Source organism: Phalangium opilio, unplaced genomic scaffold (genome assembly GCF_054372755.1).
Source record: "Phalangium opilio isolate 3A_F unplaced genomic scaffold, DU_Popi_V2 ptg000082l_1, whole genome shotgun sequence".
NCBI lineage: Eukaryota > Metazoa > Arthropoda > Arachnida > Opiliones > Phalangiidae > Phalangium > Phalangium opilio.
In genome coordinates, this window is record NW_028324189.1 from 12,817,897 (window position 1) to 12,844,406 (window position 26,510).

Sequence of the window (26,510 nt, forward strand, 5' to 3'; positions counted from 1 at the left end):
ACACATACATTCCTATCTAAGACCCGGACAAACTGAGAGTTAAGGCTGACTTTATAACGGTTAGGGTTAACCTATACAGCGAACGTCCTATAGCCAGCCAACTTCCACTTAGAAGTTTACACAGGTATTTCTTATATACCACCATACACAAGTACCGCAATGACTGCGCGGTTTCAAAACAAGATGGATTCCTTCAAAATTGAAGCCATGGCTTCACTTAGCTCGCCGCAGTTTTGACAGTAATATCACTAAACTATTGACAACATTTAAAGTATCTTAAAGGGAATGCAAAAAAGGCATGAACCACGTCTTTCCTCACTCACGTGCCTATGACGTATTTCAAATAATTTCACCTATTCGCCGATGCCCTCTAAGACTTTGGGACCCCAAATTGTGCTAGACGTGGGTAGGATTTCATACTTAACAGTTAACCCATTACGATTAATATAAAACGCTTTCATTATACACCACTCAAATTATGTAAAATAACTAGAGTCCATGTGAATGCAGCTAAAAAGCCCACCTTACACATCATGAACTCCAAACATAGGCTATCTGATACCAAAAAAAAATGTAACAAATTACACTGTAACCCATTAGAGAGTATAGACGACCGTATACGCCAGTTTCACTGGCGTATAAAATCGTCTGGTGGGGAGGGGGGGGGGTCATTTCTCCTCCAAGGGGGAATTGATGACGTCACGTGATGTTGTTGGCGGGAAATTTGAATTTATAGGGGTATTATTTGGTGTATTTTTAGGTTATTGTGTCTATTTAAGGTATAATTTACGGGTAATTCTATAGGTTCAGTAGACCCTTTCTACACGCACCCGTCCCGTAATGTTGTTTTTTTTGAATGATTTTAAGGTCTCTCCATGTATGCTTATGCCATACTAAAGAACTAGATTAGGTTTACGTAGTTTATTGAAAATTAAGCTACGATGCGGTTCTAGGTGTACTCATGTTTTGTATTGTTATTTTTAGGTGTATCTTTAGGATATTGTGTACATTTAGGATATGATTTTTATAGGTTCAGTAGGCCCTTTCTACACCATCCTGTAATGCTATTCTCTGTATGATTTTGAGGTCTCTCCATGTATGATTATGTTATATTACATGAACTAGTTTTAATTGAGATATGGTTTATATTGAAAAAGGGTACAAATTACACGCGGTTCTAGGTGTACTCATGTTTTGTATTGTTATTATTAGGTGTATCTTTAGGATATTACGTTCATTTAGGGTATGATTTATATAAGTTCAAGTAAACCCTTTCTGCACCATCCTGTAATGCTATTCTCTGTATGATTTTGAGGTCTCTCCGTGTAGGCTTATGTTATACTAAAGAACTAGATTTAAGTGAGATAAGGTTTACATTACAAAAGGTACCAATTAAGCTACGATGCGGTTCTAGGTGTACTCATGTTTTGTATTGTTATTTTTAGGTGTATCTTTAGGATATTGTGTACATTTAGGATATGATTTTTATAGGTTCAGTAGGCCCTTTCTACACCATCCTGTAATGCTATTCTCTGTATGATTTTGAGGCCTCTCCATGTATGCTTATGTCATACTAAAGAACTAGTTTTAATTGAGGTACGGTTTACATTGCAAAAGGTACCAATTAAGTTACGACGCGGTACTAGGTGTTCTAGTTTTTTGTGTAATGGTTATTAAGTTACTATGTTAAAAAATAGTACATTGTAATATCATAAAAGGGGAATTAAGGCAGTTTTTACACAACTTGGTAGCTGGTAATCAGTTAAAATGAACAAATATTACTATAAAACATCATAAAATGTTGATCCTAACTAAAGTATACACGAATATAGCTAGACTGCTTCATATATTTTCTAATTAGCACACATTTTAAGCGACATTTTAATCAAAAAAGAATTACATATACCGTAACACATGATTTCTTACTAACCTTGTCACCAACCTTTCTCTCCAGAGTTCGGAACTGAAATGACTCTCTATTGTTTACAAAATCGCCTTTTGGCCACCCAGGTGTGTGTTATATGACATTAAGGGGGGGGAGGAGGAGGTCGAACATGGTTCATAACAAAAGAATTTATCCTAATCTGTTTTTACTTATACGTAAACACGTTCAGACGTGTCGTAATGGCTTTTGGGGGCGTGGTCGAACCAGTTGTATTGTTATCAATGGAATTTATTTCGTCCTTTCTTTAATTGGACCACCCACCAGGTTTTAAGACATTCCATCTGTTTTTTAGTTATACGTAAACATGTCCAGGCGTGTCTTAATGGCTTTGGGGGGAGGGGGTCGAACCATTTGTATTGAATCAATGGAATTTATATTTAGAGTGATCTATTGCTTTATTAATTGGTGGCCCATCCTACCACCAAACATTTAATTGATTACAGGTGTTTGCCCCGAGGGCCTTATTAGGACAAGTCTCAACAAGTTTAAGATGTTTCCGTTGCGTCAACAGAAAGGCAATATATCATTAGACCGAAGCATTGACTATACTATATTTATCAAAATTATCGGCAGCGTAAAACAAAAATTTGTGGAAAACGTAAAAACGGTATTGAAAGAAGCATCATTCACAACGCATTTCGTGTTAAAAGTAAAAAACAAACGAAACGTTTTTGATCAACCACGTTACATTTTTTCGCAACGAAATTGAGCATTTAAAATTCTTAAAAACCCATAGGAATACATGGTAAATTGAATAGACCACCGACACGAAATCAGTCATGCACGTGACAATTGACTGACACGGAACGAGTCATTTGAAAAACATTTCAAATTAATTAAAACGTTTCGATAAATTTTAGCTAAATTTATCAAAATTACTCTATGTTTCACCAAAAACACTTTTGATTTAGCAAAATTTCACCAATTTTTTTCTATTTAAATAAAAATTTAATACCTCTTAACCCCCCCCCTCTTCGCAGTAAATAGTATAGCAATGTTTTACTATACAGAGACTAAGCTAATTAAACAAAGTATTTCTTAGGAAACGTCCATCCATTCGAGCACGAGTATTAAAATACCCAAAATATATGTTTACAATGTCGAATCATCTACATAGTTTCACACTAGAATATCACTGCTATTTACACTGTTCTAGGGAAAAACACAGATTTTAACTAACACCTTTAGAAAAAACATAAATCCCTATTTACTAAAACAGAATATAACACCAGCGAAAAGTTCAAAGTACAACACAGAGGGTCATTTAGCTAATGTCAGTGCATGAATCGTGGATCTCTAGCAATAGAAGGAAAAATTGTACGCAACATTTTTCTATAAAAATGCTTATTTGGGTTTCCTAAATTCCCCAAAGAATTGCATACAAAGTTTGAAAAAGTACTGACTTCAGTTAATCCAACTCACTTTGTTTCTTTAGTTGCCTTAAAATGACGAAACGAGTCATTTGAAAAAGAGTTCACATGACTAAAAACGTTGCGATGATTTTCGCAATATATTTATCAAAATGATTCGATGAAAAGCATATTTTCATCAATTTCAGAATCATTAATTTCAATACATAACGCGATGGTGTTGCAGACTTAAGGAATTTAATTTTCTATACCTCAAAACTAACTTTACTCTTATCGTTGCAATTTATTTATTTATTTATTAAATAAGGCTCGAGGGATAGGGTCGTGAAGCCTGCAGGGCTTGGGTACGACCCCCCGCCATGGCAAAAGAGTCTAGATACAATACGAGAGTATATACAAACGGGGGAATATTACAAACAGAAACGTACAAACGGACTAACAAAAGAGAGAAATCTTACGAAATGGTTAAGTTTAAACATTCAGTTACGTCATTAAAATTATTCCTTACTAGTAAATTTGAATATCATGAAAAATACGGGTTTTTACACCAATAGTTACAAAATTTGACGACTGCTTTGATTAAATTTAATGTGATAACACTAGTATTAGTGGTTAGGGTCGCTCATTCTTGAGATGTTCAGACTTTATGGTGGTGCTTCCCTCGATTGTTGTCTGATGCTCATAGCGTTTTTTAGATACATTGGAATTTATTGTCCTTTCTTTAATTGGACCACCCACCTGGTTTTATGACATTAAAGGGGGGAGGGGGAAGAGGTCGAACTTGATCCATAACAAAAGGATTTATCCCCATCCGTTTTTATTTATACGTAACCTCGTTCAGACGTGATGGCTTTTAGGGGCCTGGTCGAACCATTTGTATTGCTATGAATGGAATTTATTTTCGGATTTATTGCTTTGTTAGTTGGTGACTCTTCCTACCACGAAACATTTAATTCAAGGGGTTTGCCCCGCAGTCATTATCCTGACAAGTCTCTACACGTTATGTCTTTGTTGCGCTAACCGAAACCATGAAAATATATGAGTATTTTTCCAGAACTATAGGAGACTAATTTCGTTCTTTTTTTAAAGGAAATAACGCTCTTTTATCATCTTTAACGTAGCAAATAATGTAACAAAGCTATTCTAAATACCCCATTTTACCTTCAATCTGGCAGCTAAATCAAAAACTTTCAGTGCTTACAAGTAAACGGTGTATCAATCTAGGATTAATCAAAACATTTGTTAAAAAACAGTACATTTTTAACCTTTTTTATCGCAAACCATACAATATATTGTGATTTTCCCGCCTATCTTAAATACTGGTTGGGGGTTCAACATTGTTAACAAGTTGGGTAGAGTAAAACAGTCCTTGCCAGATATTTACGCCTATACAGAACTTTGACGAGATTAAGAATACTTTGGTAGAAAAATCACGCTCAAATCCTTGTTTTTGTCAGTCATTCTCACAAAGTCTCTGATTTTTTAGTGAGGTTAACAGGTTTATTTAATTAGGGTTTACAAATAAACGTTAGAAGACGAAACGTTGTTGTGTGCCGTTTGTATTAATGAATGATAAGAGAAATCCTTTGTGACTCTATCGTCCCCATGATACGAATGCGTTAACATTTTTAAAATTAAGTGCTTCAAAGTCTTAATCCCTCGTTAGACGGACAGTGACGTTTTTCAGACAAAACCATAATTTTATTTTGGAATACTGGAATTATTTGTCCATTTAGGACCAAATTGCTCTAGGTTTAGCTTTCTTTATTTACAAACCTTTCACAATCAACTGTGTCCTTTTTAAAGGTATTACAGTTCCATCACTATACTAGCCCGTAGCGAAAATTATCATTGTACTATGAAATTAACCCAATCAATAGCATTTCGGAGTTATACGCCTTTTGTTATGCCAGTTTTGTATACACATCGGTGGAGAAAGGTCTTTTGTTCTATTCTTGCGAAAGACGTCTAATGTTTGGACTTGTTTTGAGAATTTTGATCCGCAGATAAACCTTTTCATAACGAATACTAGCTCAATTGGCGCTGTCTCTACTATAAAACTTTCGAAATTTAGCCTCTTAAGGAATTAAATATGTTATATTTAAATGCCGAGTTGCTACCTGGTTGATTAAAAATATTTTATAGCCTATTCCGTAAACACGTCGGGACGTGTCTTAATGACTTTGTGGGGGGGGGGGGTCGAACCATTTGTATTGTTACCAATGGAATTTATTTTGTGATTCATTGCTTTACGTAGGCCTACTTCTCGCCTACATAATCATAGTGTTATTCAAGACCGTGAGAAACTATTTGGTAATAGGTTAGCTTAGGGTAGAATTTTTTTAAATCTACTATGGTTTTTACGACCTGTTCGGAACAAAAGATATTTTTAGCAGACATGAAGATATCAAAGGATATTTTCACAATTGAGAATCTCTAGAAACGCTTTACACACCATGTTTTTTATTTATTACCCCCATAAAGTATTGTCCCTTATTTGCGGTGTTTATACCAAAATTCTATTTATAAGCCACTCTTTTCTTGACAATTTATTTTACATAAAGCAAATCCATCGTTATTTTGTTATAAAATGGGTAAACTATTAACAGGCATGGGTCCGAAAATGCATAGTGAGAAAAACATCTGGTGACTGATTAGCAATAAATCAGGCTATTGTTAAATGATTGAGGAATATGGGCGTGTCTATTAAGAAATTTAGTTTGCTTAAGGTGGCATTTTTTTTTGAAAAATGTACAATGGTTTTTATAACCTATCAGAGAAATTCGGAACGTTATTATTTAACAGACTTGAAGATAACAAAGGATATTTTCTCATTTGAGAATCTCTATAAACGCTTTACACACCCTGTTTTTTATTTATTACCCCAATAAAATTGTCCCTTATTTGCAGTGTTTATAACAAAATTCTATTTATAGGCCGCTCTTTTGTTGACAATTTATTTGACATAAAGCAAATCCAACGTTCTTTAGTTATAAAATCGGTAAACTATTAACAGGCATGGGTCCGAAATGCATTGTGAGAAAACATCTGGTGACTGATAAGCAATAAATCAGGCTATTGTTAAATTATTGAGGAATGTGGGCGTGTCTATTAAGAAATTTAGTATAAAAGCGGCTGAGGAAATGATCAAAATACACAGTCGATCTTCAAACACCGAAAGTTAAACATGGACCCTGAAACTCTTAGTACAACTTTGAACGAACTGGCTATAAATAGACCTTGGCCGTTACGTTTAATATACGAGTTTTATTTCTACCTATGCGCCTATCTGCGAATAGATCCGATGTACGGACCTCAGACTCTACCACAACTCGTAGTACAGGCTGACTTAAATGTCATTCAAGCCTGCCTCGACTTACTCGAATATATGAAAACAGTTGTTCGAACGCCAGAGGACTGTACCACCATAGAAGAATTGGAAAACCTAAGAAATCTAATTCCTAGTCCCTTAAGAAATGAATACTCAGATCGCCTAGCGAAACGACAAGAAGAAATTGAGCGTGGTATACGGGAAGAGGAAGCCCAGATCGCCGACTTCAACAACTCGCAATATGACAAAGAGATAGCCACGTTTTTAGCCCGAACGGACCAAGGACCCCCCATAAAGGAGATACTTTTGAACGATACCTTAGAGAGGGAGAGCGGATCTGAAGAGGCGCTTTCTGACGATGATATCGATGTACAATGGGGAGGAGGAGAAACGGACCAGCCCATACCTATTGACAGCGTACCTTCTTGCGAGATACTAGGTCAAAGTGAGAGATTTTACGAACATTTTAACATGTATGGTAGAGAGGTAGTTCTTAGAATTACTGAAGATCCCGTAGCCCGTGTATGTACCGTAACCAAAAGCGTTCTTAGCAAGTATAGGCCTACAGATTACGTCCAAATTACTTTAAAGAGTGCGGCAAATATTTGTAGGTCCGAACTAGAATTATCTTTTAGACGATTAGATCAAGTCGACCCTAATATTCTTTTTGACCAGCTTAGTGTTATGCTTTATGATGACGAAATGGAAGCATTTTTCCTGGGTCCTGTTAAAATTATTTTTAGCATTGTACGATTGCCTGAGGGCAAGACCCTCTCTACGGCCCGAGGTATTAAACCTTTTAATCTATTCTGTCAAGATAGACGTGGTATTGTACGCATAGTTAATTCTGACAACCTGTGTTTAGCCCGATCGCTTGGTGTGGCTATAAATCATAGAAATTATGCTAATGATACAACCGAAGACAAGACTCTAAAAACTCAATACGAAGCTATATCTAGGGCAAGACCAGGAAATAAAGCGCAAAAAGAAGCTGCTTTAGAACTATGTTATAAGGCAGGAGTAAGGGCTAGTGAGTGTGGAACTGCCGAATCTTTTGATAAGTTCAAAACTCATTTAAGTCAGTATTCGATTTTCGTCTACAAATTCGAAAATAGCGTCCCTGTTTTGATTTTAGGTGAAAACGATCCATATGATACTAGGCCCCGCCTCTTTTTATTGAATGAAAATAACCATTATAACGTTATTACAAAATTAAGGCCACTTTTTAACCACGACCGATTCTGCGAAAAGTGCCTTATCCCTTATTGGCGAATACAGTCCCATAAATGTAATGACTTTTGTTTTAGTTGCATGAGACCCACTATCTGCCAAGGCCCCCAGAAAGCTTGTAGATTTTGTTTACGAAAATTCTTAGGCGATGAATGCTATCAAAGCCACTTAGCATCTTCCAGCAGTAAAAAGCCGCTATGTGAGCGCCTTTTTCACTGTAGAGACTGTTTAAAAATTATTGATTTTTCCCGAAGAACTGAGATGCATACGTGTGATGAGATATATTGCCAGGTCTGCAAGAAATATTTGCCCAGCAACCACTTATGTTTTATTCAAATTATCACAGACAAACCTCTGAAAGTGCCATCCGTTAAAAAGCCTAGACCTAATCAGCCTAACCTTATGTATATTTTCTTTGACGTAGAATGTATACAAACGAAGGTATGTCAGGAAGAGTTAGGAGCCTATGAACACCAGGCTATCCTGTTAGTCAGTATAACCGTTTGCGAAAATTGTATAGACAAGACATCCCTAGACTTTAGTTGCACCATGTGCGGGCAATTCGGACCTCGTAAACAACATTTCTCGGGTGGGAATCCTATATCTCTATTTCTAGATTATTTAATGCAATTGCATGCCGTTAAGAACGTCATTATACTGTCTCACTATGGCAGTAATTATGATAATCAACTACTAATTCGAGAAATCATTAATAGGGATGAAAAATTCGTTCCGTCTTTGAAAATTAACGGAACTCGAATTTTAGAAATGAAATTGTTTAACTTGTTATTTCTGGATTCTTATAATTTCATTCCTGTAGCCTTGGCAAAGTTTCCCGCTACTTTTGGCATATCAGACGCCGCTAAAGGGTATTTTCCACATTTTTTATTCAATGTAATAGAACATAAATTTGATGTAGATAGACAGGATGAAACCAATTATGTTATAGAAAGTAGTCTACCCCCTATCGAAGCTTATGGCTGTCAATATTTTACAAGGAAAAATTTAGATGTCTTCTTAAAATGGCATAGCTCCGAAGATAGTAAAGGTAAAGGTTTCGACTTCGTGAAGGAACTCAATTATTATTGTGAGAACGACACGGTTTTACTATTCCTTGGATGTATAACGTTTCGTACATTACTCTTTAAAGTAACGGGTGTAGATCCATTTAATTGCGGCGCAATTACTCTTCCTGGCGTTTGCTCTTACGTATTTCGCAGGAATTATCTTAAACCCGATACTATAGGCATCATACCCGCTAATTGTTATAGACTTAGCGAAAATCAGTCGATAGGGGCTATAGAATGGTTAGAGTGGACCGCCAACAAAAGAAATATATCTATCCAATCATCCTTTAGAGGTAAAGAAACCAGAATACAAAAACTCAAAGTAGACGGATTTTGTGAAATCAACAAGGAAATATTCGAGTACTGGGGGTGTTTTTATCATGGGTGTAAAATACACTTTCCCTTAAACAGAAACAAGGCTTTGCACGGAGACCCTGCACAGACTTTGAATTCCAGATATTTTAGAAGCATGCTCATGTTAGCCAAATTAGAATCCCTCAATTATAAAGTGAATGTCAAGTGGGAATGTGACTGGCAGAAGGAAAAATTAAATAAGCCCGAAATAATAGAGTTTTTAAACCATAATGATATTATGCCTAAAATAGTGAAAAGATTAGACCCCCGTGATGCATTCTTCGGAGGAAGATGTTGCGCAACAAAACTATACCATAAAACAACAGGATCGGAGCGTATTCACTACGTGGATTTCACAAGTCTATACCCATTCATTAATAAAACCACCAAGATACCTATAGGACATCCTGAAATCATATTAGATAACTTTCCTGACATATTTTCGTTTGATGGTCTTCTTAAGTGTGACATATTACCGGCCCAAAACCTAATTCATCCCGTTCTGCCTGCTCGTATTAACGGAAAATTAACATTTCCACTATGTTACACATGTTGTAAAACCCAATTTCAGGGTGATTGCGAACATACTACAGAACAAAGAGAATTGAGAGGCACATGGGTAGTCGACGAGTTACGTCATGCAGTAGAGAATGGTTACACAATCACACGAATGTACGAGGCTTGGTCATACAAAGTGACACAGTACGACCCCAAAACAGAACAGGGAGGACTGTTTAAAGATTATGTTAATACCTTTTTAGAATACAAAACCCTAGCTAGCGGCTTTCCAGCAGATTGCCAGACTCAAGAAGATAAGGAGAACTATGTCAAAAACTTCAAAGCCGAAGAGGGTGTAGAACTGGATATCACTAAAGTAGAGAAAAATGAAGGTCTCAGATGCCTTAGCAAACTTATGCTCAACTCTTTTTGGGGTAAATTTGGCCAAAAAACAAGGCACACCTCTACAGAACTAATCAAAGATGCCAACAAATTGTACGGATTAATATTAAATCCAGACTTGGAGGTTAAAAGTTTACTAACAATCAACGAAAACACCGTATTAGTAAAGTACGAACACATTCTAGAAAACGAGATTGTGCACAAACACACAAACGTAGTTATCGCTTGTTATACAACATCTATGGCGCGATTACATTTACTAAAACATCTTGAAAAGGTCGGTGACCTTTGTTTTTATTATGACACGGATAGTTTAGTGTACCTCTCGCCAGACGGCGCTCATTTGCTACCCACAGGCGATTATTTGGGGCAACTTAAAAATGAATTAGAATCCTATGGACAAGACGCTTATATTTGTGAATGGGGGAGTGCTGGACCAAAGAACTATTCCATGGACATTCTCGACCCTAAAACCGGCACTAAAACTAACATTATCAAAGTTAAAGGATTTTATTTAAACGCCTCTACAGAAAATTATATAAATTTTGAAACAATGAAGAACCTACTAGGCGTAAACAATGAAGGTGAACCTCTACTGAACTCGGTTCAAGTCCCTATAGGCCCACAAATCAGACGTCTTCCCGATCACACACTGATCACGATCAACCAGACCAAAACATATCAGGTCGTAGTGGATAAAGTTAGAATACTTCCTGATTATAAAACAGCCCCATACGGTTATATTAATTAGAATCTTTGACATTTTCGACATAAGTTACTCGTATATATTCTAGATACCCAGTATCAGTATTTTAATTAGTATTTCAAGTATTATTTATAGTAATATTAACGTATTTCAACATGTAACAATATTTTAACGAATACGCAGCGTTTTTGGTAATATTTTTGCATTTAATAAGCTGTTTTTAATTAATATATATTAGCACTTTAGTCAATAAGTATTGAATTTATATTGTTTTGTATAATTGTAATTTTTATTTTTTGATGATAATTGTAGTAATTTTTTAAGTAATATTTCCATATTTTTATCCGTAATCGTATATCAGTATTTTAGCGTGTATAGCGCGTCAGAAAAAATATATTTTTTCGTCAATCCTATGAACATTTTAGTTTAATAACTAGCCTAATATTTGTACTAAAATCGTATAATAACCATTGTAGCTTTTAATTCATATTAAAACGTAGTATTGTTATATTTTCTATGAAGGTACAAGGGTATATATGCACTTAATAATCTCGCATGCAGTAGTATTGCTATACTTTCTAAGATGGTAAATGTCTATGTGCTTAATCATCTTGTACTACGATTTTTTTTTGAAGTAGTATTAATTTTGCATTTTAGTGAATTTGTTTGTTATCAAAACCATTGTAATTCGTATTGTCTAATGCTGTTCTTTAGTTATGATTGCGCATTTTAACTGTATATCAATATTTTAGCGCGTATATATTTTTCAGTCAGTCCTATGAGGATTTTTAATTTAATAACTAGTATTGTGCTTACTTACCATGTATTCTATGTAGTTCGTATTTTCAGTATGTTTTTTCAGTAATATTTCGCATTTTAACTCAAGTAATTGTACTTATTCTCCAAATTCGTATTAAAACTAATGTAATCCTTATGTTCTGAGTTTTTTAGCAGTACTGCTTCATTTTAACTTCTAATCAACTATCCAACTGTGCAAAAACTGCCGTAATTTCCCTTTATGATACTAAAGTGTACTATTGTTTTAACATAGTAACTTGATAACCAATACACAAAACAGGAGAACACTTAGATCCGCGCGTAATTTGTACCCTTTTTCAATGTAAACCATATCTCATTTAAAACCGGTTCTTTAGTATAACATAAGCCTACATGGAGAGATCTCAAAATCGTACAAAGAACAACACTACTAGAAGGGCGGGTGTAGAAAGGGCCTACTGAACATATATAAATCATGCCCTAAATGAACGTAATATCCTAAAGATACACCTAATAATAACAATACAAAACATGAGTACACCTAGACCTTCGTCGTAGCTTAATTGGTATCTTTTGCAATGCAAACCCTATATCACTTAAATCTAGTTCTTTAATATAGCATAATCATACATGGTGATACCTTAATAATAATAACATTACGGGAGGGGTGCGTTTAGAAAGGGTCTACTGAACCTATAGAATTACCAATAAATCATACCCTAAATGTACACAATATCCTAAAGATACACCCAGATAATAACAATACAAAACATGAGTACACCTAGAACATCACCATAGTTTAGTTTGTACCTTTTGCAATGTAAACCATATCTCAATTAAAACTAGTTCTTTAATATAAGAATAACATAAGCATACATGGAGAGGCCTCAAAATCATACAGAGAATAGCATTACAGGATGGTATAGAAAGGGTCTACAGAACCTATAGAATTACCAATAAATCATCCCCTAAATGTACACAATATCCTAAAGATACACCTAAAAATAACAATACAAAACATGAGTACACCTAGAACCGCATCGTAGCTTAATTGGTACCTTTTGCAATGTAAACCTAATCTAGTTCTTTAGTATAACATAAGCCTACACGGAGAGACCTCAAAATCATACAGAGAATAGCATTACAGGCAGAAAGGGCCTAATGAACCTATAGAATTACCCGTAAATTATACCTTAAATAGACACAATAACCTAAAAATACACCGAAATAATACCCCTATAAATTCAAATTTCCCGCCAACAACATCACGTGATGGCATCAAACCCCCCCCCCCCCAACCATACTTTCGCCCTTCAGGCACGGTACCGCCTAGAGAGTAGAACGAAAAGTGGGAAGTAATGAACCCCCCCCCCTCCCCACCAGACGATTTTATACGCCAGTGAAACTGGCGTATACGGTCGTCTATACTCTCTCCCATTATAGGCTAACGGTTGTACATACTAATATACCGACGCCACTTTATGGTCGCAACGCGAGGTACAACGCTGTATTTCGCAACGAACCACCATAGCTGGTGATTAATGGGACTCATTATTAAATCAGAGCGTTTTACGGGGACACAATGTTGAATTCTCAATGTACTTGAAACCCATTGTAAGTATAACTCGCCGAAAGATCATCAATTACATAAACGTGGTAGAAAAAACATCTCTTACCTTTCCGGTTAGATTCCTGGCATCTGGTTAATGGTTCACCGGCAAAATAATAGAATCCAAGAAACCCTGGAATGATATAAAATAATTGTTTTCTTAAAACACCTACTCTTATTATTTAACAATTTTGACACGTCTTATATACCGAGTTTAATTTTACTTATTTAATATTTAACTTTGAGCATTAGTATAATAGCAATGTTAATGATGTTAATGACGTAAACTGGCCGCCGGCAATCTTATTAAAGTCAGTTAAAGCTAGTCTACCCTATAACTAGTTGGTAGGCTTAAACCTTGCGTGGAGTTTCCAGACGGGTCGTTAGTGTAGCCCGCGTCTCGCCCTAAAACTCGCGTGTATGGATATAATCAGCTTAGTGTGTTGAGTATTACGTTGATTACAATCGCCACTATGTTTTAATAATTTAAAACTTAAAATTTTTCTGGGTCAATTTCTCCAATGCCTAAATACGTCATTAATTGAGACGCGATGAAAGGTCAAAAATAGACATTAATAGACCTTTTTCAAAAGTCCGGAGTAAAATAGGGTCTGTGTATTGACAACCAAGACGTTAGATGTGACTTCAAGCGCAAGAACTTTTAAACGGACATACCGGATGTAACGTTTTAACCCTAATTTAAGCAGACGATATTGAGCCTCTTTTGTAATCAAATGTATTTTTAACTAATCACTGACCAACTGAGTGACCAAAACAATATAAATTTACTTTCTATTTCACGGGGTCGGCAAATACCGTTCAAAACTTGACAGCAATTTTTTTTGTGGCGTCTAAAAACTTCCCCTTTCGATCACGTGATAAAGTTCGCGTCAACTGTCACCTGATGGGCCCCTATTTGCTTCGTTAACATGTCAAGTAAATTATTTTCAGTTGGCATGCACATACTGAAAGTCGAAGTCCTCTATTTATATTTGTTATTTTAACTCTAATTTAGTATAAGTATAGCCAAAGCGAACCCCGATGATATTGTCATACATTAATTTAGATAAAAGCTTCTAATTAACCTAAAAAAAGTCCTAGTAATTTAGAGGAATTTAAATATTATTAGAATAATTAATTAAGTCTATCAGATCGTTAGGAAAATATCACGAAGAAAAAAAAAGGCTTTAAAACCCGGCATTAAAATATGCAAATTATGCTAATGAGGATTAAAACCCATACCTAGAGGGAGGGAGGAAAATTTTCGATATCAACTTAATCGAATACAACGAGGCTACTCAAATTAACAACTTGAAAAGGATTAGAATTATCTATAAGAGGATAACGTGGCGTGGTTACGAAAATTCTTCTCTGCATTCGTTTTTTTTTTTTTTTCAACGTTATCTCAGGCCGATCTCCAAATTTGAATTTCGAAATAATAAAATAAAGCCCAAAGCTTATCCAAAAAAAAAAAAAAAAAAAAAATGTTATCAGATTTTCGGAATACTGAAACTGAAACACAGATGGCAAACAACATTCGGATTTACTTTTAAATTTAGCAAATTCGTGACCCTTCTTTCTTTTTTTGGAATTTATTTGAATGATTTTAATCTGGGAGCACGGCAGTGCTCCCAGCCAAGTCGAGCACTGACATCCTTTTCTCGAAGCAACTCGTGGCACTTTTAAGCCCACTGTAACTTCGTGATGGGTACAGGTAAAAGCCTGAAATTTTGCTTGCCGCGAGGACTGTCAATTGTAGCTATAGTTTCCAAGTTTCAAGTTCCTACCCTATATACTTTTCGAAATATCGCAGGTGAAATTTACCTTATTTTGTCACTCACTCACTCACTCACCGATCATCAAAATTCTAAGGTACTTCTAGAGGAGATAGAAACTTAAAATTCAGGATTTAGTTTTCATTTATTTTATAAAGCACAGAAAAATTAAAACATCCCGAAATTTTTATAAAATTGTTCTTTAGTTCTTTATTTTAAAACTAGATGGCGCTGCCGTCTTTTCAACAGAAATAGTGTGTGTTCTTGGTGAAAGGACGTAATGGTCCAAAGTTAACCGAAAGTTAAATATATATTAAAGCTAGTAGGAGTAGTAGTTTAAAAGAAATGTGTCTTAACTGATGCTACATTCTTTTATTAGGATATCGCATACAATCTTTATTGCATATTCTCTGCGGGTCGAAAGGGGTAATTCAGCGTAAATATGGACAAACGTTAGCCATTATATTGGCAAACGAAGTACCACGAGAGGGTCTTGTTTTAATATGACTACCGAAGTATAACTAGAGGGTCTACAAAAAGAAGTGAGATCCTATGAAAAACATTAACATGTACAAAAATGGGCCAAGCCTCGCTTCGTGCCCTCTCCGCCGTAAAACGTTCTGAGATCCCATGTAGAGCCAAGTCTGTCTTTTGTTCTCATTCAATCGCCAATTGAACAATTATGTTATAAATTAAATCCTTTTCCTAATTAATAACCAATATTCTTTGACTCTATCATTATTATACATCTTTGTTCGTATCAAAAATATCGTGACTTGGCAATCGCAGATAAGTAATATTAAAAGGAAGTCGAGGGGATATTCACTAAATCGTTGCCGATTTTAAAATAATCGAAGGGATATTCACTAAATCGTTTATGGTCGAGGGGATATGTACAAGTTTATAAGATGAGTCATGCACAACCCTATGTACAAATTATATGGTGAGTTATGCATAACCTTATGTACACCTGCGCTTGCCAAGTCACGATATTTTTGATACGAACAAAGATGTATAATAATGATAGAGTCAAAGAATATTGGTTATTAATTAGGAAAAGGATTTAATTTATAACATAATTGTTCAATTGGCGATTGAATGAGAACAAAAGACAGACTTGGCTCTACATGGGATCTCAGAACGTTTTACGGCGGAGAGGGCACGAAGCGAGGCTTGGCCCATTTTTGTACATGTTAATGTTTTTCATAGGATATTATATTCTATCCCCAAACTTTATCCTTTTTAAAGGGAAGATATATAAAGGTTTGTTAGGTAAATTATTGAAGAATTTTGCGGAAGTAAATACCTTAAAAGCAATTTAAATTTATGAATTAAAGGAATAGCGACGTGATTTAAAAATAATCTCAAATCTAAAGAAAACCTTACTTTTTTGAGAGTTTAAACTCTTCTGATTCCAAAAATATGCTTGAAAAATATTTAATTATGAGGGAAAACACAGAAAAAACACTTTGAAAACTTGAAATTTGGGGGACAAAGGCAAATTTGCGGAGAACATTTTTGGCGGGTTTTTCTCCTTGATACGTCACTCACGGCATCTCGCGGAAAAGCCAAGCGCGAGACTCCCGAGTCTACTAATGCGGCGCGCGCGCGAATCTAAATAAATTAGGCTTAACGCGGCGCAGCGACACTAACAGGCGCATCACGTGAGCGACATCTAGAGTGAAAATTTCTCCTTACTACGTCATCAAACGAAAGAAAATCTAAACTAGGCCTTTTCCAAACACAAAACTTTGATTGCAATTTAATAAATTGCTACGAAACCAAATAAAAAAGTAAACATATCATAATAAACTAGATTTTTCAAGGATTTTTTTCGCATTTTAAGTTTGAGGATGACGAAAATTATGTCACTAACACTTTAAGGAATTTCCGAATTTCATTCAGCCGCACTTTCAATCTTATGATAAAAAAGATATCCGCAGTTAACGTTTCGTCTCTCTTTCCTTCTCTTTCTGGTAGTAAAAACGCGGAAAAATCCCTTTGCATTGAAAAGTAAAGACCACTATGCAAATTAAAGAAAATCCCAAGGTTGCCTTTTTCCTTTTTTTTTTTTTAGTTCCGAAAAGGAAGGTCCGGGTACTTCCGCGTCGCTACACTAAGGAAGGGCTAACCCATCGTAGGAAGGAGAGAAAGTTTAAGCTAATAGAAGAAGGCAATTTGTAAAGAAAGCGTGCCTAATTTGTGGGCAAACACATCTCAAATATATACGATCGAGATTCAAGATGGAATCTAGCAAAGTTTAATTCCAAAGAATGGGATTCTTGAATTAAGCTAGGTAAAAAAGAACAGACGAGAATGCAATGCAAGGTTCTCAAATAAAGATTACCAATAGAGGTTAAGTAAATTGAGGCAAGAAAACCTTGTGTTATATATACAAGAGTTCAACGGCCTATTCCTATATAATTTGATCATGCTATAGCTGTCTATAAATTAAACAATACACAAAAACAGTTAATTAAGTTAGAAAAAAATTATTTAAATCTTTCAGATTTATTATACTGTATATTACGCTTAGTTTTTCGGTGTAGGCCATAACAGAGATTCAAAGTTAATTCAAAGAAACTAGCCTAGACTTTAATCTTATGAATATTTTCTTAAATTATATAAGAATTTTTATCTTAAATAAGACAATTCTCTTAAGAAAAAGAAGATTTAAAAAATTAAGCTCATACCATAAAAAATAGCTATGCTTATATAGATTTTCGTTTGGTGGATAGGGACCTCATTAAAACTAGGAAAAATTCAAACAAGAAGGTAATTTTTTAAGTACATACTGAGAAGGAAAAGATTTAAGGAAGGAGAAAGGAAAAATGATTTGCCTCGATCCTCAATCAAACCCAAACTAAAAAGACAATTATTGGGGATAAAAATTACCTCTCTCTCTCTCTCTCTCTCTCTCTCTCTCTCTCTCTCTCTCTCTCTCTCTCGTTCATTTTAATAACTATCTATCCATCTCTCTCTTTTGAGACCTCTTTTTCTTCTCATGTTTGAATACAAAGAACATACACGAAGGGCACCCAACTAATATTACAAACATAGCAAAATCAGGAATTTTTCATTTGCCGGAAAAGAGTCAGCGGTTACAAAATGAATCGTCTCTAAAGCCCATGCTTACATCCCTTCCAGATAACGGAGCTTTAGGACCCCCAAAAAGCATACCTAAAAAACCCTGAGCTTCCGCAGGAACGTTGAGACAATTAATCTCGACTTTTCGACTGAATGTATATGCCTTACGGAGAACAGAACTTTTTTATATTTATTTTAAAGGTGTATTGAAACAGTGTTAACAAAACTTCATAGCTATAAAATCCAAAAGTATAATACGTCGTCGAAGCTTCCTCACGCCGTGTAATACGAGAAAATCCCCCTTTACCTTCAGAATAGTGTCGATCCCCCTCTGCGTCACGACCCTAGCACAGGGAACATGCGTGAATAGGCTTCTAAGGTAGTGAATGCTAGCTCTAGTACCAAGAATTAACGTTTCTATCGCCATCATAGAGTACTATTTTCTATAAACATTTGACCTGAAAAAGATCTTCTCTGATTGGTTGCTTGGTTTGTGTTGGGGTTGAGAGGGGTATCGTTTGCTTCTCAAGTTACATGGCATCTACAGGCTGCCAACAAAGGCAGGGAAACGGTGAATGATATATACTTTATGTTTTTATCTATGAACATTTGATGTTGGCAATTTATTACAAAAACTATTGCTAAGAAACAGAGTGATGACTGATTAAGACTTCAGGCTAACCGAGTTGGAGGTTAAGTATTGGACCTACACGAGGGCGTTTTGCATAATCTAATATATAAAACCGTGTTCTTCTTCACGATTCACTAAAATCAAGTGACACTATCAAGTATCAATTGTCAAAGAGCGCGCAAACTCAAAATTAAAAAAATAATAATAATAATAATAAAAATGCTTTATAATAATATTTTAATTTTCAAATCCTCTGTTCTTTCAAAAGCGTATAGAACAATGAGGCCCATGAAGAGTCATATATTAAAATGAATCCCAATTACATTTCACTATCACTTAGATTGGGGGGCATAGCAGGCCTAGGCATCGCATCGCGTTCGCTCTATTCCCTTCTACAGAAGTGAGATGAGACTAGAAGTGAAGGGCTCTAGCATTGATAGTAGATCCTGGCACTAGTGAACAAATTTGAGGATTTTATGCCGCTTCAATCGCCCTACACTACAGAGAAAAAAATTGGTCGAGTTCCAAAAACATTTCCTACCCCCTTCCCCTCAACCTAAAGCGGCCAAACACGGACGCGGCTCCTTGAATCTAGTTCGGCCGTCTACCGCCGCGAGCGTCTCACGTTTTGGAGGGAAAATTCAGAAACCGCTACTAGAGGGCCAACCGTTGGTGTGTTATCAAGAATATTCACTTTCGCCAAGTGAAGAATTTGGTTAGCTCATACTTCTGATCTCATCTCACTTCTGCCTTCTATAACGTATTTGACCCGAATTGAATGGCGTGTCCATAGTGAAACCCATAGATCTTCCAGACTCTTTATACTGTATAAGAGGCAGGGTTGGCAAAAATCCGGATTTTTCTTGAAAAAGCCACTGGTATGGTTTTTTGCTGGTTTAAACCGGATTTTATTGGATTTATCCAGCTTTTTTTAAACTACTCACTAGTGCTTAATTTTAGCACTTCTATTTACATTTAGTGCGCTAGTTCTGATAAAGTTGATAAAACTATAGACATTTCCCTTAGAGATGAGTAGGGCCCCTGATTTAATCGGGATTTTTCAAACCCGACCCATATCGGGTCGAAAATTATTTAAAACGTTTTGCTGGTCGGGTCGGGCAGGGTTATCATACCATCTTCCCGGGTAGACATTTTTATTATCTTCAATAGAGCAGGGTCGGGCCCGGGTAGACATTTTTTATTACCTTCAATAGAGCAGGGTCGGGCCCGGGTAGACATTTTTTATTACCTTCAATAGGGCAGGGTCGGGCCCGGGTAGACATTTTTATTATCTTCAATAGGGCAGGGTCGGGCCCGGGTAGACATTTTTATTATCTTCAATAGGGCAGGGTCGGGCCCGTTAACTCTTTTTTGTGATCTTCAATAGGGCAGGGTCTGATAAATATTTTTCTAAATGCGCGGTCCGACCCAACAATTTAGCGTTGCGAAAAATTCAACTCAGTCTCACGAGTTTCGGATGGGACAGTGAGAGGAGGGCGCGCCAAACTAACCCACAATATATGGGAATCGACCATTTCGATGAAATAAAGAGGTAAAGACATGTAGGTCAAACCTTTCCTTCCATCTCACTTTATGGTACCTATATTATCATTTTTTTTGGAAAACTCCACTGGATTTTTCAACGTGGTTTAAACCGGTTTAATCCAGATGGATAAAACCGGACTGGATACCAGCGTGCCAACCCTGATAAGAGGGCTCCTCCCCAGCAATGCCAACCGAAATTCAGCAGCGCGGCAAGAGTTCTAGAGGATGGAGGAGGAGTACAAAGGAAAAATGAAGAAGGCACGACGGAGAGGAGAGTGAGCGAAAAATGAGAGAGAGGTTGAAGACAAAAGACACCCTCGATTCATCACTACTAACCGCTGAAAAAAAAAAGAAAGAAATCTCCATCCCCATCCTTAGGTTACATTTCCTTGAAGGAGCGCAAATATAGGAACATCTTTAGGACCCGGGCCCGCTTGGGTCCTCTTTTAAGGCTCAGTGGCCAGCGTTCAATCTGAAATATCGTTCTTACAATTTTAAACAGAGATAGACGAAAGTTAATGGAGTTTTCCGCAACAGTGACTCGAAAGTGTATATACACTTTCTGACTGGGTTATGTTTATATACAGAATTATTTCCTAAATTTTAATTATTTTTTAATGATTAAGGTAAGGATACTTTAATAATTATTTAAAATAAGGTATAGTATAAGACAGATTCAATGATTGTAAAATTATTAACTAACATAATGTTTAGAAATTTAAATAATTATAATAGAGATTATTTTACAGACATTTGCAGTTCAATTTCAAATCTTATATCTGCCAATTTAAATCTATTTGTAGAACTATTGTACCCCAGTATTTTTAAACTTTAATAATTAATTCCTTAGGCAATATCGACTAGACAAACTTTAGTTGCGTCTCTAAAGGATGATAATTAGAAGTTTCGATCAGAAATTACAGGAAATTTCTAAAAGTTTAGTTTCTTTGATCATACAGTGTGGGAGAGATAAGATCTGTAAATTCAGCCTGGGAATATTGCCAACAGAAGAAAGCAGCATGCTAAACTGCAGCAGTTGAACGAAATCGGTTCAATTCACCATTAATTATCATAAGAAGTTCAAGTTGAACCTCTTCCACGCTGATAAACTGTATTAGCTATAAGTTCAACTGAGTGATTTTCAGTTGGATGTCTTCAATTAGTCCGAACGACTCTACATGGTCTCAAACTTTAAGCTTCAGCTAAGCCTTTTTAGACCCAAAGTCCGCAACCTTTAATATTAATGGTGTTGTTAAAATTGGGAATTTTGGCTGGGACAAGAAAATCAAAAACCAAGGCCTAAAAATCGATCTATATAATTGGATGGATATGTGTAGGTAGACCTGCAGGGTCTTTCTTCAAAGGTTTCGAAACCTTTCAAGTGGCTTACTAGTTATATACAGCGCCGATCTAATTCCAAGCTTGTCTACAGACCTAAGGTAAGGGGGTCTGTATTGACGGGAAAAGTATTTATTTTTAAGCCTTTTATACGGATTTATTAGGTCATTCCCATCTGGATTTTCGATAAATATTAAAAACTTTAGAAATGAGAAATTTACGGACATGAATTAATAATTTATACTTGTTTATAATCATGAAAAAATAAATAGGTTTTAAACTTTTAACGATGAATTGAAAATTGTATAACATCGCCTGGAACATAACTTCTCAGTAAATACCTCTCATTTAAGCGTGAGAATTTCAGGAATGCCTTTAGGATTTAATTTAAAATCCTTCAATCGCAGTCAATCGAAAATTCAGTAATCTAGAGAATCCAGTTTGAGAGATACAGAGATAGAGAGAGAGAATGGTCTTAACTAGCGGGACAGAAATTAAATAGCTTAAATTGAACGTATACCGAATACTGATTTGCAGTCAAATGGACACGTAAACAAAATTAATATTAATTAATTCAACAAAGTTTCTAGAGAAAACTTTGAACAAATTAATTTGTGAACCACCAGACTGCAGGGTATAACAGTAAATTCATAAGATATCTTCCATAAGTTTGTCTGAACTTGTAATGAAGTGACGTAGGTCATAGATTCGAGGTAAAGAGACGCCTGGTGAGGCGCTGTCAAAGGCTTAGTAAGTTCAGACTAAATAGAAAGATGGAAGTGATGCGTCGTTCTCGAACTAGCTCGAGCTGTAAGTCTATTGCATTACGAAGTATAGGTAGTGTCATACTTATGGAACATATCTTATAAACTTATGGTATAACCCTATGTTTCCTTAACGATATCGTAAAGCGGACAAAATTGTTTACATCAAAGCATTTTGTACCAAACACCTTTCTTGGGACCTGAGCTATAACATGGTTACTCGTCAACAAGCCCCTAGTACTGAAGTACCATTTCCAGCCTTATTCTTCAGAGTCAAGTTATATTACACTATACCTTCGTGTAGTCTATATCCGTTCTTTTCCTATATTGTACATTTCCAAAAAAAAAAAGGAAGAAAAAGGTTTCCTTCAAAACGCGATAAGTCAAACCCTCACCCATCATCTCAGAAAACTGTATTTATTTTTTCTTATCATCCGTAGAAAGACTGTACACTTTTGTTATTGTATTTCTTTTTTTAGCAGAAACCGTCTGGTTTGAAGGTTTTATTTGTATTAGTGTTTTTGAAAACAGAGATTTGTACTTTGAAATGTTCAAATATACAGGGTGTATCGAAAAAAGGACCGATTCACGGGGGATGGTTTTATGGGAAATCGATTTGAGTCGAAAATGTAAGTAACTTCTATGATATTTTGTCACAAGGGCCACTCTAAACAATTAAGTTTTGATTGGAGTATTTTAGGGATTACCCCTTAAATTTAAATAAGAAATAGAACAGAAAATGATTTCTAATTTAATTAAGGGGTCATCCGTAAAATACTATTAATTATAATATTTAAACGGTGGTCATTAGGGCAAAAGGTCATAAAGCATTTAGACCACATTGTAGAATTGGTCAATTTCCTAATTTTTTATTAAATTCTTTATCCACTATTATTTTGTAATAACGACAGACAAGCACCTAACATTTGGGCATTATGTCTTATGGTTATGGTAATTTTTAAAATGGACCCACAAAGGGTTTATTGCCATCCTTAAGAAATGTGCACGCAACACGCAGAATCAAAAGTTAAGTAGATTGGTTGGCTACCGTAATTATGAAGAAGGATTAAAATCCTTTGTCTTATCATCTTCTAAGCCCCTAATGAAAATTTTATTCCGTGGCCTCTGCAAGTACCATAAATCTACAACCGTAAGTACAACCCCAAATTCCTTGGGTATAAAAACAATAGGTGAACGTCCCATAGAGACCTAGCAACAAAGCAGTGATGTATTCTGGACTGGTATACAAACAGAGCAAAGAAAGCGGACGATTTTGCGCGCTGACTTCCTTTAAAAGGTCAAAGAAAGCTGTTGTAATAAACTTATGAGTGTATACTGAATCATCTTTCTCATTTCTGGCTCATCATCTCCCATCCAACTTAGGCTGATGTCTAGGCAGCAACTACCCTTCATAAGAAGAAGACCCATCCAGATTAACGTATTCAAAAGAGCATAAAAATGAAGTCTCTAGGGTCTCTTAAGGCTAATTACGCTCTAGCAAGGTGATGCTGAAGAGCTATCAAGCTATGGTAGAGGCCTTTTCTAACTTAAATCGAGCGCGGGCGATCATTTACCAAAGCCACCCCCAACCTCTCTCAATACCCTTTTCTTTTAGCGAGACCCCTACATTGCATTTTTTTTAAAGATGATCCTATCTGGTGCGGTCCCATTTGGAGTATGCAACGTTTAGAAAGGGTTAATTTCAATATTATATGGTAGAAGGATTAAAAGTTTTGATTAAACAAGAGGTTGTTATCTATATGGATAACGTTGTATTTTCGGCTTCGGACGAGGGTAGCTCTAGCTCTTAAGCCTTTTTGACTTTATTTTAGACAGGGACTACAATAAAAAAATAAAAAATAATGTATTCCAAGATCGAAAATCGTTAGGGACTTACTTAGAAATAAAATTAAAAATTAATTAATAGAACCGTGTACTAATACCTTAGGGTTCAACTTTTCAATCTGACCTTTTAAGACATTAACAAGAAGCTAGAATAAACAAGAAAACAAAAAAAGTTTCTTTTCATTTTAATTGAAGGATCATATAGTTAAATATTATTTAATTAAGGGAGCCTTTTCAAGGTAATTAATATTTTATTTATCTTTAAATCATGCGCATTATTAATATGTTTATTTTTAGGAGATAAAATAAAATAGATATGACCTTAATCTAAACTAAATGTTAATTGTAGACCCTATTTACGTTCTTCGACACTTTGAACTTAGTTTGACCCAAAGAACACATATTTTAATGTATAACAGACTTTTTGAAAATGTATAAGCTTCGAAAAACCTACCCGTATAGTTAAAGATATAATTTCGAGCTATTTTTTTAAAATTAGAATTAAATTAAATGTTTGTTTTAAATACCCTTCATGAATTAAACATTTCATTAGGTTATCTTTACAGATTCTAATTGCAATTCCTATATATTTTTTTATTGGCTCTGATGTCTTATCCTGAACAAAATTTGCGGATCTCCCAAGTTCTAATTCATTTCTGCCAAGGCCTAATTCTTTTTTATTTCCACATACGAGGTTAGCAAAAGTTTAAAATTCAATCAAAACCCTCGTTTTTTAAACCTCATTCATTTCTTAAATTCTATTTTAAAGCCTTTTGTACTTCAAATTTAAAAAAAAATCTCGTGTAAGAGTTTGCGTGATAATATAACGAATTCTTAGAGGCCTTCGAAAACTTTTTTCTGGTATAAGAAAAGAAGAAAGTTTTTATTTCAGAATTGTATAATTTAATTCTAGAAAAGAAAATCACGAAAGTTAGAAGGGCAGAATAGATTTAACTTTGTTTTTCAAGGGATGCTTCTTATTTTTTTAGAAAAGTTCTGGGATGCTATAAAAAATACTAAGGATTCTCCCTTGGTTTTCAAACGTCACTTTATTCGCGACCCCCTCAACTCGTTTTTTATTTAATTTAAAGCCGGAACTTTGAAATTGTCCCTTCTTTTCCAATTAGTGTTTAGTAAAGGTTTTCGGGGTTTTTTTTTATAAAAAAAGTAACGTTTTCTATGCAAGTAGAAGCCAAGAGAACGTTGCTTTTGTATAGCGGATCCTGTCGAATTTGAAGGGATTTTTAACTAAAGTTGTTTATATATTGAAGGGGTTTAATTACATTGGATTACTTAGGAGCTGACTGGTATAAAAACCCGTTACTATTAAATGAAATTGCAGCTATAAAATTAAAATATTCGCCAAGCCTTAATTTGTTTTCAATCTTAAAATTTAAACAATGTCACGTGATACGTTCGTTTGTTAACAACCGCTGTTTGAAATTAAATAACAGGGGGAAATCTGACCTATTTTACAGTCAATGTTTGACCCCCAAACAAAAGACGTAATAATTTGATCTAAATATTGTCTCTCCTTAAAAAATAAATGATCTAAATTTAAATTTTTATCCAGTATTATTTTATCAAAATCAAAATTTCGTGATGCAATAATTTGATTCAAATACTGGCTCCCGTCAATGAAAAATTAATCTAAATTAAAATTTTTATTTTATCAAATTATTAAACATAATTAAAAAAACGAAAAATTTAGTATCAAAACAACAAAATATCTCTTACATTCCGAAAACTGTATCGAAGTAAAATGAATCCAAATTTAAATTTTTATCCAGGACTATTTTTATCAAAATATTAAACCCAATTAAAAAATAAAATCAAAATTAATTATCAAAACAACATTAAACTATCTCTTAAATTCCGAAGACTGTCTCGAAGTAAAATTAATCTAAATTTAAACTCGATTTAAATTTTTATCCAGTGTTACTTTTATCAAAATATTAAACCCAATTAAAAAATAAAATCAAAATGAATTATCAAAACAACATTAAACTATCTCTTAAATTCCGAAGATTGTCTCGAAGTTCATAAAGACAGTTTTAGTATCACATAAGTATATAGTATATAGTATATATAAATATATAAATCTTTCGTGGAAATTTCTGTTATATTTTATAAGATCAAGTTAGGTTTCATCGTTAGAGATTCCAAGAAAGAAAGGATTACTAAGGGAATATATATATATAAAGTTCTTGATTAATGTTAGGATTATAGGATAAAG

At 34.9% G+C, this 26,510-nt stretch overlaps 1 protein-coding gene across 5 annotated transcripts in view; it reads right to left on the reverse strand.

The window, feature by feature from the left end:
- The window catches only part of Mcr (macroglobulin complement-related), a 220,592-nt gene that overhangs the window by 104,262 nt on the left and 89,820 nt on the right, over nt 1-26,510 (reverse strand). For all 5 annotated transcript variants that reach the window (XM_089848834.1, XM_089848836.1, XM_089848833.1 and 2 more), the window contains one exon: nt 13,357-13,422. The gene's annotated coding sequence lies outside the window, so the exon portion shown is untranslated. The remainder of the gene's footprint in view (nt 1-13,356; nt 13,423-26,510) is intronic.